Raw genomic sequence first — 10,037 nt, 5'->3', positions numbered from 1 at the left:
AAGAGGGGCTGGCTGGAAGATCATGTGACACTGGGGGAGGGGAGGGGAGAGACTAGAGCAAAGTGGCCTGTACCATTATATAAGCCTCACGGGGGTGTGTGAGAGAACAGGAAAGATGCAAACAACTCCTACCACTACAGAGGTACGGGGGGGGGGAGGGGTGATGGACTGAACCACTGTGGAGGTACAGTGGGGTGGAGAAGCCTGCCCGCATTGTTGTAGCGCAGGTGGACTGTACCATTGGGCTCTCCGCCTACAGAAGGCACATGCCGTGCAACATGGGGTGGCGGGCGGGAGATGTTGCCCCTCACGCTAGGGCTGGGCAGCCACTCCTCTTCCCCAATGACTCCGCTCGCCCTTTGCGGCCTCCTTTACTTCCCCTTCCTCGCCCAGCCGCGCTCCTCTTCCATTGGCCAGACCCGGGAGCGCAGATGCCTTCCCCGAACGCTGATTGGCCACAGCGCCTAGGCGCAGGAGCCCTGACCTTTGATCTGCCGACGGGAGGGAGGAAGGCTTCCTTTTCATTAACCAATCAGCGTCCGGCCTTTGCTTTGGCGCAGAAACGCAACGCTCCCCTTTCTTTCCCGAATGGACGCCGGTCGCTGATTGGGTGGAACCCCCCCCCCAGCGCAGGCGCCTTTGCCGCCTGCCTGAACTGTGATTGGGTGGAATCGCGTACGCAGGGGAGGACGGCCGCGGCCCCGCCCTGCGCGTGGCGTGCCGCGAGGGGACTGGGGAGGGGAAAGGCCGCGACGTGAGCGCGCGACCCCGTCCGCCATTTTGTATTGAAACCAGCAGAGGCGAGAGGCTGAGAGGGGATAAAAGCGCGAGAAGCTGACCGAGGCGCCCGCTCTGGCCCCGCGACCCCCGCCCTGCTGCCTGAGGTGAGCGCTCCGACGGGCCCGGGGAGCGGCTGCGGAGGCCCGGCGCAGCCCTGGGCTTGGGGGCCGCGGGGCCCGGAGGCCAGGCGAGCAGGAACCAACCGGAAGGAGGGGCGCTTGCGCGGTGGGGGCTCTGGGGCGGTGCTGAGGCGCTCGGGCCTAGGCTGGGAGTGGACCCGGGCTCGGGGGCAGTCGGCGGCCTGGGCCTGTCGCGGGGACCCCGCGCGCGTCGGGAGGAGGCGAGCCCCGCCCCCGTCTCGAGTTGGCAGCAGGAGCGGGGGGGCGCGGGTGGGTTTGGGGGCCGGAAGTTCCCGATAGCAGGAGCCCCGCGCCCCAGCCGTGTCCGGGGGCCTGTTTGCGCCGCGCCGCCGCCGCCGCAGGGCTGGGCGGTTCGGGCTGGTCCTGCCGCCCCGTGGGGGGGGGGGGGGGGGCTGTGCTCCCGCTCCCCGTGTCCCTGCCCGGGGGGGAGGCGGGGAAGAGCAGAAACTTCCCCTTTCTCCTGCGCGCTTCTCTGAGGCACCAGGCTCAAAGCGCTTGCTAGCAGGGAGCCCAGGACAACCTGCCTCTTCCCTGTCGGGTGAAGAGGGTTGGACTTGGGCAACCCCTTCCTCTGGAGCTACTTTTGCATCCGTATGAGTAACCGTGGTTTGGAGTGGGTTGGAGCATGCCTTTGAATACTTGTCCCTCAGTGATCGCTTCTAACCAGCAGCTACATTTGTTCTCTTCTTGGTAGAATACATGTTTGCTAAAGGAGGGAATAAAACTAGCTGGCTATTTGGTGGAAATGCAAAATATCGATTGATTATTTTTTTGGTCCCTTGCCTCTTAAAAGTGCCCTATTAAAAAGCAGTTTTATCAAAGACTATATCCTCATTTAAACATACTTGAAACACACAAATGGTGCTTGTTTATAGGTTAGTGTAGTGGTTTTCAACCTGTGGGCTGCTTGCAGCCAATTCAGTGCACAGCTGCAGTTCTCCATATGGCTTCTCAGGGCCATGCAGGTAGAGTATATATGTTGCCTGGATGTGGTCCAGTGTAACTACAGATCCAGCCCACAATAGAGAACAGGTTAAAAATCCCAGTGAAGTAGAATAAGTCTTGAATATTTTAAATGTCACAATATACAAAATGCAGTTTTGGCTTCAAGAAAACTTTTTCTGGGACAAACTAAGTTAAGGATTTAAATAAACTGTTGGGCATTGTAAACAGAGACTTGCATTTGTAGCATTCCCCCCCTTGCATCTGCTTTGTAGAGCTGCTCTTTAACTCTAAAACTTTGATGATCTCTTGAATGGCAAACCTGACATGGATTCTTGGAAAGTCTAGTAAAAGGCAGTCTTGAAGAAAGCCCCACCGTTTATAAGAGTGCTATTATATTGCCTGGGTTGATGAAAAATAAATTCATAAAAATGGAGTACATGTTCTTATAGAAAGTACTGTGAAGGCATGGTCTCTAATTGTGGCTAAGTTCAGAGTACTAAAATATTTAGCTATTGAGCTGAAAGGAAAAAATCTTTCCAAATATTTCCATTAACAGTAATAAGCAGCTAACTAGCATTTGCCTAGCTCAGAACTAGAACACTTAACGCACTGTTGTTTTTAAAAATAGCTTCCTTGAAATGGGTGTTCCTTTCTTGTGTAATAGCCTTGTCTTCCTGACTCTTGAAACTAAAAGGTGACTGCCAGCTAACTTTAACAAATCACAAAAGATTTTGTTCAGCACACAATTGCGAAAGGAGCGAGATGTGATTTACAGTGGCTTTACCTATAATGAATGGATGTAAAAGTTCACTATACCATGACAGTCAAATATGGATTTAGTACATGCAACTTAAAAGTTTAAAAGCCTCCGGTTTTGTCATCTGTTTGGATAGTGCACATGCTTTGTCTGCTCTACTTCAAGGACTCTGTGGTGGAAACCATGAAAAGATAGCAGCAGCTGTCAGATTGTTAAGCAGATAGTGAAATGCAAGGATTTCTGTATATATGGAGGGAATTCTATATACGAAGAATGAATTGTCATAAAAGTAACTTCAGGATGCTGCTTGTTGCCAGGGTAGCAATATTTTGGATTGAATAAGATGAAGGCAAAAACTAGCCCAGATGAGATGCCTTGTAAATAGGAATAGAGAGGTAGCCGCTTTAGTCTGATACTTCTAAAACAAAAGGGAAAAACTATGTAGCACTTTAAAGACTAACAGGATGGTTTAATAGGCGATGTGCTTTCATGGGCCAGACCATGAAAACTCATCACCTATTAAACCATCTTGTTAGTCTTTAAAGTGCTATGTAGTTTTTTCTTTTGTTTTTGTAAATAGGTGGCAGCCTTCTATGGCTGTGCAGCAATGTACTTTCTGGTCCCACTCCTGCATCTTGAGTTGGTATTGTCCTACACTCCGTCTCCCTATAAATATGGCTCTCTCAGCCTGACCCACATCCTGTTGCCAGACAACTCCATCTTTCTTTCTGGAGAGAGCATTGTTCTTGATCATTCTTCTAGTCAGTGTTTACTTTAAAATTGTATTTACTCATTCCAATCCAGATATTAGTTTCCCAGTAATGTGACTAAATTGTCATGCATGTGGCTTATGCAGTGCATTTTTTCTTGCCTTAAATGCTTAAGCAGTAAGTGTTTTGTAGTTAACTTAGCTTTGAAGCATATTTTCAGTTTCTTCCTTAACAGTCTTTTGTAGCACTAACAGGGAGGATTGGGCAATATGACCATATTCCAAACTAGTTTAGTAATTTTGCTCCTCCATGTTTCTTATGTAGTATCTTACGGAATTTATATTCCTGAAGTGGCCTCACATTTTTTGGGCTCAGATAAATCTCTAACCTCCACATTGGAGGAGTGGTGGTAGTTGTCTGTCGCTCATGAAACAAAATAGAAGTGCTTGTCTACCACCTTGAAAAATTCCTAAGAAACTCAAATTAAATCTTGAGCCATTTTAAGATTACTTTTGTAGAGTATCTCTTGTTTTAAAATATTCCATAGCACTTCAGAAGCATTTTTGCTTTACCCTTCTCAGTGGTAAAATACACACAACTGAACTGCTGCATGACTTTATTAAAACACTGTGTGCGGATGAAAAGTCAAAGTAACTGACAGTGCATTTCCACTTATTGGATTTGTACACTAGCAAAACTATTTCAATATTATATACTAACTTTCTGTAGAGACTGAAGTATTTGTGCTCTCAATGTTAAGATGAGAATTTTAGCTCACCTGAATTCCTCCTTAGTGAGGCACTTCAGGAGTTGTAAAGATTTACCATCTGAAACGTCACATGCTACAAGAAATTTTTATTATATACCTATCTTTCTCTTTAGAAAGAGTAATGATTCCATGCAAAACTTTTAAACAGACTAAAATGGGTATTTTGTACCAAGTGAAATAAAATTACATACTTTGTGTGTGAGTATAGATAAGTTCTAATACAGATGAAGGTAATCCTTTAAAGAGTGACTGAAGGGCTGCTTCTGTTATTTGAAGGTTGCACCGTTTCTAACACGGGAACCAATATATTTAATACTTTAAATAGAACCCTGCACAGATACGAAACTTCTACCTGCATCTGATCTGCAGACATGGCCTTCAGATTTGTAGGGCTTTAACATTAAGTGTGCTGATAATTTTAATCTTTTATCAAAATGTCTCTACTCTATTGAGCCTGTCTATCTTGAAAGTCTCAGAAGGGTAGCCGTGTTAGTCTGTAACTGAAAAAAGTAAAACAACAAATGAGTCCTATAGCACCTTAGAGACTAACAAAAAAAGAAAAAGCTGGTGGTATAAGCTTTAGTGGGCTCAACCCACTTCTTTAGATGAACCCTTGCGCCATTGATCTGAAGTGGGTTGGGCCCACGAAAGCCCATGATACTGTCTCTTTTTGTTGTTGTTGTATGTCTGTCTTGAAGTAGACTAAAGAAAGGTGTATATAGAGCTAGGATTTTTTAAGTTGTTTTAGGTGAGGGTGTGTAGTCTGAGTGTCCCCCTTGTTGGGAGCATATGTTCCCTCGAATCTTTATCCATGTGCAGAATAAATTTTTTGTAACCATCACGGTTACACACAACCACTTCCCACGTACTGCTGCTTCAGTATCAGAGGCGTTGGAGTGGGAGGGGAGAGCAGCAGTTACACGTTTACCAAAATAAACTAATTTTAACATCCCTACTGTGGTCCACAGGGTACTGCGTAGTATGTGATGAAAGCAAGAACCATGTCAATGTCCTAGCTTTCCAAAGAGAAGTCTTTAGCAGTATTTCAGTAACAGAACTAATTGATGGAGCCATGTGGTAAGAAGGCCCAAAAATATAGGCTGGGTTTTGGGTGGTGTAATGCTGATGATACTACTTCTCATACCAGTCAGATCACCTTGGCCTGAAGTTTCTTCTTGCTTTTCAGTAGTCGTAGTGGTGAGTGTTCAAACTTCAGTTCTGTACTAGCCACCTAAAAATAGAATCACGAACAAAATCTAGATAAGGTCTAGGAACAGCACTCTATCTTATATCATAGCAGTCACTGTGGAATACAAGTACTGCAGTAAAGCAGGGGCTGCTGAGGAGCTCAACTTCTTGACAAGGCACTGTGCTGGACCTTGCTGGAGACTATTCCCTGTTTTTTATACTAGACTATACAAGAATTGGAAGCTTCTGAAGCTGTACAGTTGTTGAAACAGTAAGCTGCCTCTGTGCAGTTAGAACTTTTGAAGAATATTATCCAGAAAAACTAGTTGCTGAAAGTGTGCATTTGTTTAAATATAAATTTAGTTTTCTTTTAAATAGGAATTTAGTAATCTTATTTTAAAAGTGCAGCTTCTGGTCATATTGCTCTTGATAGCCTTTGTGATCTGAAGTCACCTCTCCTTTCCCCCCCTCCTTCTTTGCTGCGTTAGACACTTAAATAGTCAATGCATGTTTGACACCCCTGTCAATTGGCTACAGAGAAACTGAAGGAACTTCTCTAATTTTACTTAAATATGTTAATGTGTGTATTTTTTCCCACTGCAATACAGGTAACTAACAATTCTATAAGTTGAAAGTCTTCTTTTTAAATTCTAGGCAGTTTTTCCTCCAACTTCTAAGCTCTTTTATAGTCGCAGTTGGATCTTACAAAGGTTTCAGTAACATTTATTTCTGTTCCATTAACAATGTAAGATCGTAGTTGAGTAGTAGTTGCTTATCAGGTAGTTGAATCACTACTCGCCTAATTGCTTCTCTCCTCTCCTCTTCTCTTCCCTCCCCGCCTCTATCAGAGGCAGCAAGGCAGGGAGCAGAAGCTGGAGGGGGGCCATCTTAAAAGCCAGTTACCCCCCAGCAGCTTTCCAAGCGGGGCAGGGAAGGCAGATGCGCAGCAGAGGACTGGGCACAAGCTGGGTCTCAGCTGTGCCTGGCCCCCTGCTGCACCTGTCTCTTAAATGTACTAAGAGCCGCCCAGCTACTACATTTAAAAGACAGCGTTGCAATGGGGTTAGCTCCTAGGGCCAGGATCTAATCCCACTGTGGCTCTGCAGTCTCCCCTCCCCCCCCCAATCGACCAATCCAGTAGTTGATGGAAATTTCATCGAGTAGTTGAGCTGATTAAACTCAATTTAACATCCTTATGTAGCATAAGGCACCAGTTAAAAATGTGGGGTTTCTAATAGACAGGGCTCATCAAGCGGCGGCAAGCCCTGCTCGCCAGCCGTGCGGTTTCGCGCTGTTCTGTGCCTGCGCAGATCGTTCTGCACCGGCTCTTCCGGCCACGGGCAAGTAGATTACATTAATTGTCGAGCCCTGCTAATAGGGATGTTAAATGTGGGTTAAATGAATAGTTGATTAACTTAATGAATTAGTTACTTGAGTATTCTGTAGTCCCCAGGGGTGGGGCCGGCAGCTAGTGTGCTCCCAACCCCACTCCCTAGGAGCCCCCTACCACTTCGTGGGGAGCCAGTCAGGATCTAGCCCGTGAGGGGAGCCAGGTTAAAAACCTCTCTCTCCTCACGGACTGGTTGCCTGTTGCCTCTGATACACAGGCTTTGCATTGCTGAGCTCCCAGACCTGGTATAAGCTGGAACTGAGCTAGGTGCCTGCCCCTCCTGGCTCCTAAAACGCTATAAATGCAAAGCCACAGTGGAGGTAGGTCCCAGACCTGGCGCAAGCCAGGACTGAGCGAGACTGTTGGCCAACCAGCTAACAAACGTACAGGCTGGTGGGGGGGGAGAGGAGAGGGGGAAAACGCCTGTAGTCTACAGCAGTGGTTCCCAACCTTTTGGGGCTGCAGGGCGCCTGGGGGCGGGGCCACTCATGTGCCATGAGCCTGGGGCCGGCACTGCGCATGTGCCGCGTGCCCGGGGCAGGGGCCACCGATGCATTGTGTGCTGGGGCAGGGCCAGCACCGTGCATGTGCCATGCGCCGGGGCGGGGCGGGGCCGGCCCAGATCATGCAGCGGGTGCACATAAACTCCCCAGTGGGCGCCGTCCACGTTGGGGACCACTGGTCTACAGCATTAACCTACATTATAGGACTTGCTTATCAGTTTATCAACTATGCTATTATATCCCTAGTTTCTAATACAGTAGAAGAGTACCTTTAAAAATCAATAGTGGTCTGTTCATAGATAGAAAATGAACTTATTTCCCCTGGCTAGTAGATCCCATTAAGCTTTTTATAGAATACCAAAAGCAGATCTATAGATTAACAATACTAATGTTTTTGAGAGAGGTACTTAGCCCCTTTAATTTTGGTCATTGGTGTGAAGAAGCATGTCAACTTCTTAGGTATGGAAGACTAACTTACATTTTGATGGAAGGTTAGTAGCTAGCTAGCTAACTGTGCCCTGGGAGCAAATTGCTGATTGCTGATGACTAAAAATATCTCTTGGTCAAGTCTGTCACACCCCTCCATGCTCTATTGGCTCATGGATATGAATATGCATAACTCAGGTGCTTTATGCAAAATCATTCATGTAACATCAATTTTAAGTCTTTTGATTAGACTTGATCAAAAGTCTTATGAAGCTGTGTATTCTATTTTTGTGCATGTATCATTCTATGAAGTTAGAAATATGAAGTGTGTATAGTTCTAAATGTGCTAATGAGGGTCATTAGTGATAATTCAGGTACTTAATGACTCAGGACTTAAACACCATCTATAGGTTGCTAGTTTGTTCTATAAGCCCAGATTTTAGTTGGTCCTAGAAAGACATGCAACCATGTCACCTGGTACTGGAATCCATCTTGAACCTGGTATTTTTCCATGGGGGTGGGTGGTGCTGAACAAAAGGCTCCTGCCCTGTGGAAAAGTCTATTTAAGCAATGGGAAGCCATCAGTCCTTTGTCTTCAGCTGGCCTTTGAAACTGCCTGGCCCACCCTAAGAGGATTCCTGACAACAAAGGACTCTGAAAGTTGTAGACCCAGACCAGAGTAAAGATCAACTCTAACTTGCAGCTTTCTACCTGAGATAAGGATGGCTGTTCGGAGTAAGAATTTGTGTGTAACAAGCTCTTTAGTGGATTAGACCTATCTGGTGTTTTTGTTTTCAATTACTTTGATCTGACTGTTTACATTTGCAGCCACTTAAATCCTACTTTTTGTACTTTTATTTACACTGGGCTTGATAATAAACAATTGTTGGGGATGATGGGAGCAGCCACTGAATATTTTTTTCCTTGATAAAGTGGGCAGAACTCTTATGCAGAGAGCTCTCATAACTTTTACACAGTGTAAGAGGGATTTATGTGGTGTTCTGGTGGGGCTCTTGTACATTTCAAAAGCAGAATCACAGCAGAATCAGTGCAAGCGGAGATTGCTTCAGTCCCCACTTGCGCCATTTCCCGCTGTGCCTCTACCTTCCCTGTGGAGACAGTGCTGGTGGGAACCCACTTTTAAGACACCGGTTCCTGCTCTCTCTCCCCCCCCCCCCCCCTGCCTCTTTCTGATAGAGGCAGCAAGTGGGGGAAGTGACTAGTGGCATCACTAGTCAACTATCCAATAAGCTTATGCTTATCAGTTGATTAGTTGCTTCCATCCCTAATTTGAGATGGCAGAGGTAAAGAGTGCAGCTTTTTCAGCTTGTTGATATTTTTCCTGATTCAATAAAAATTATGACCACTTCAAATTCTTGTGTGGTAGAAAAATCTTCTGGATAAAGCCACAGGTTTTTAAAGTGGCTTTCTAAATTGAGTTGGTACAAAAATAGGAGTTGAATATTAACATTCACCCTGTGCTGCCCTTTTAGTGCTGAAACACAACCCAAAGCAACATGTCCCAGCACGTATGATCACAATGGTCAGAGTATCTTTCTTAGTACCTTGTGGCATATAATATTTACACTTTGAATAATGGGAGGTTTTCAGGCTTTTGGCAGTGTGCCAACTAACTTCTGTCTTATCATTTCATACAGTGATTCTCGAGCTAAAAGGTGCTGATCAGTATTTCTCTTAGGGATGTTAACGTGTATCCATGTACGTGGTTAACTGATAAACCTGGTGTATCAGAGGCAACAGGGAAGGAGGCTGGAGCTGGCTTTTAAGCTGGCTCCTTGCATGTGCTGCCTCCCACGGAGCCACATACCTCCCACTCTGCACTGCCTCCCACAGAGCCAGCAGTGCAGGTGTGGGGTACAGGTGGGAACTGGCTCTCAAACCAGTTCCCTGTAAGCACCAGCTCCTGTCTGCTCCCCCATGTGTAAATGTAATTGCTGAAAATTTCAGCAGGTACATGTTTATTAAAAATAAACATATTTTAACATACCCAGTCCTGTCTTTTTCCCATGTCTGTATAGAATTGCTTTTATATGCACCATTGTGAAGGTGTGACATGTTGCATCCATATTGATGCACATCATAAAATTCATGTGGTAGGGGCTGTTTCCTGTAAACGCTGCAGCACATGCATGGCCATGCAGGAGCTAGTCACACACCACCCAGCTGACTAGCACAATACACACAGCTGGCAGTATGTGTTCAGGTGCACCCCTCTGCCTGAGCTAGCAGGAGCAGCAAGGCAGGGGAGAAGTATTGATGTCAGGGTGTTGTCCTGCCCAGTAACACCTCTCCAAAGAGAAGGGGGGGCATAAACAGCTTGGCTCAGGGGAGGACTCTGACTCTGAAATGGTGTAGTCTGAATGGTGAGTGACTGCTTGCCTCTTTTTAAAGAGGCAGTGTGGTTTTTC

General features: G+C 46.1%; 1 protein-coding gene across 14 annotated transcripts in view; it reads left to right on the top strand.

Moving 5' to 3' along the window:
* Positions 1-722: 722 nt before the first annotated feature.
* CNOT1 (CCR4-NOT transcription complex subunit 1) overlaps positions 723-10,037 on the top strand; it is a 96,736-nt gene continuing 87,421 nt past the window's right edge. For 11 of the 14 annotated variants that reach the window (XM_075940509.1, XM_075940503.1, XM_075940496.1 and 8 more), the window contains exon 1: positions 726-884. The gene's annotated coding sequence lies outside the window, so the exon portion shown is untranslated. Of the gene's footprint in view, positions 885-10,037 lie in introns of all 14 variants that reach the window. The other 3 variants (XM_075940505.1, XM_075940498.1, XM_075940508.1) reach the window with 2 other exon arrangements.

This window comes from Pelodiscus sinensis, chromosome 12, assembly GCF_049634645.1.
Source record: "Pelodiscus sinensis isolate JC-2024 chromosome 12, ASM4963464v1, whole genome shotgun sequence".
NCBI classification, from domain to species: domain Eukaryota; kingdom Metazoa; phylum Chordata; order Testudines; family Trionychidae; genus Pelodiscus; species Pelodiscus sinensis.
Note: the sequence above shows the minus strand (reverse complement) of the source record. Positions and strands in the feature narration are given on the sequence as shown.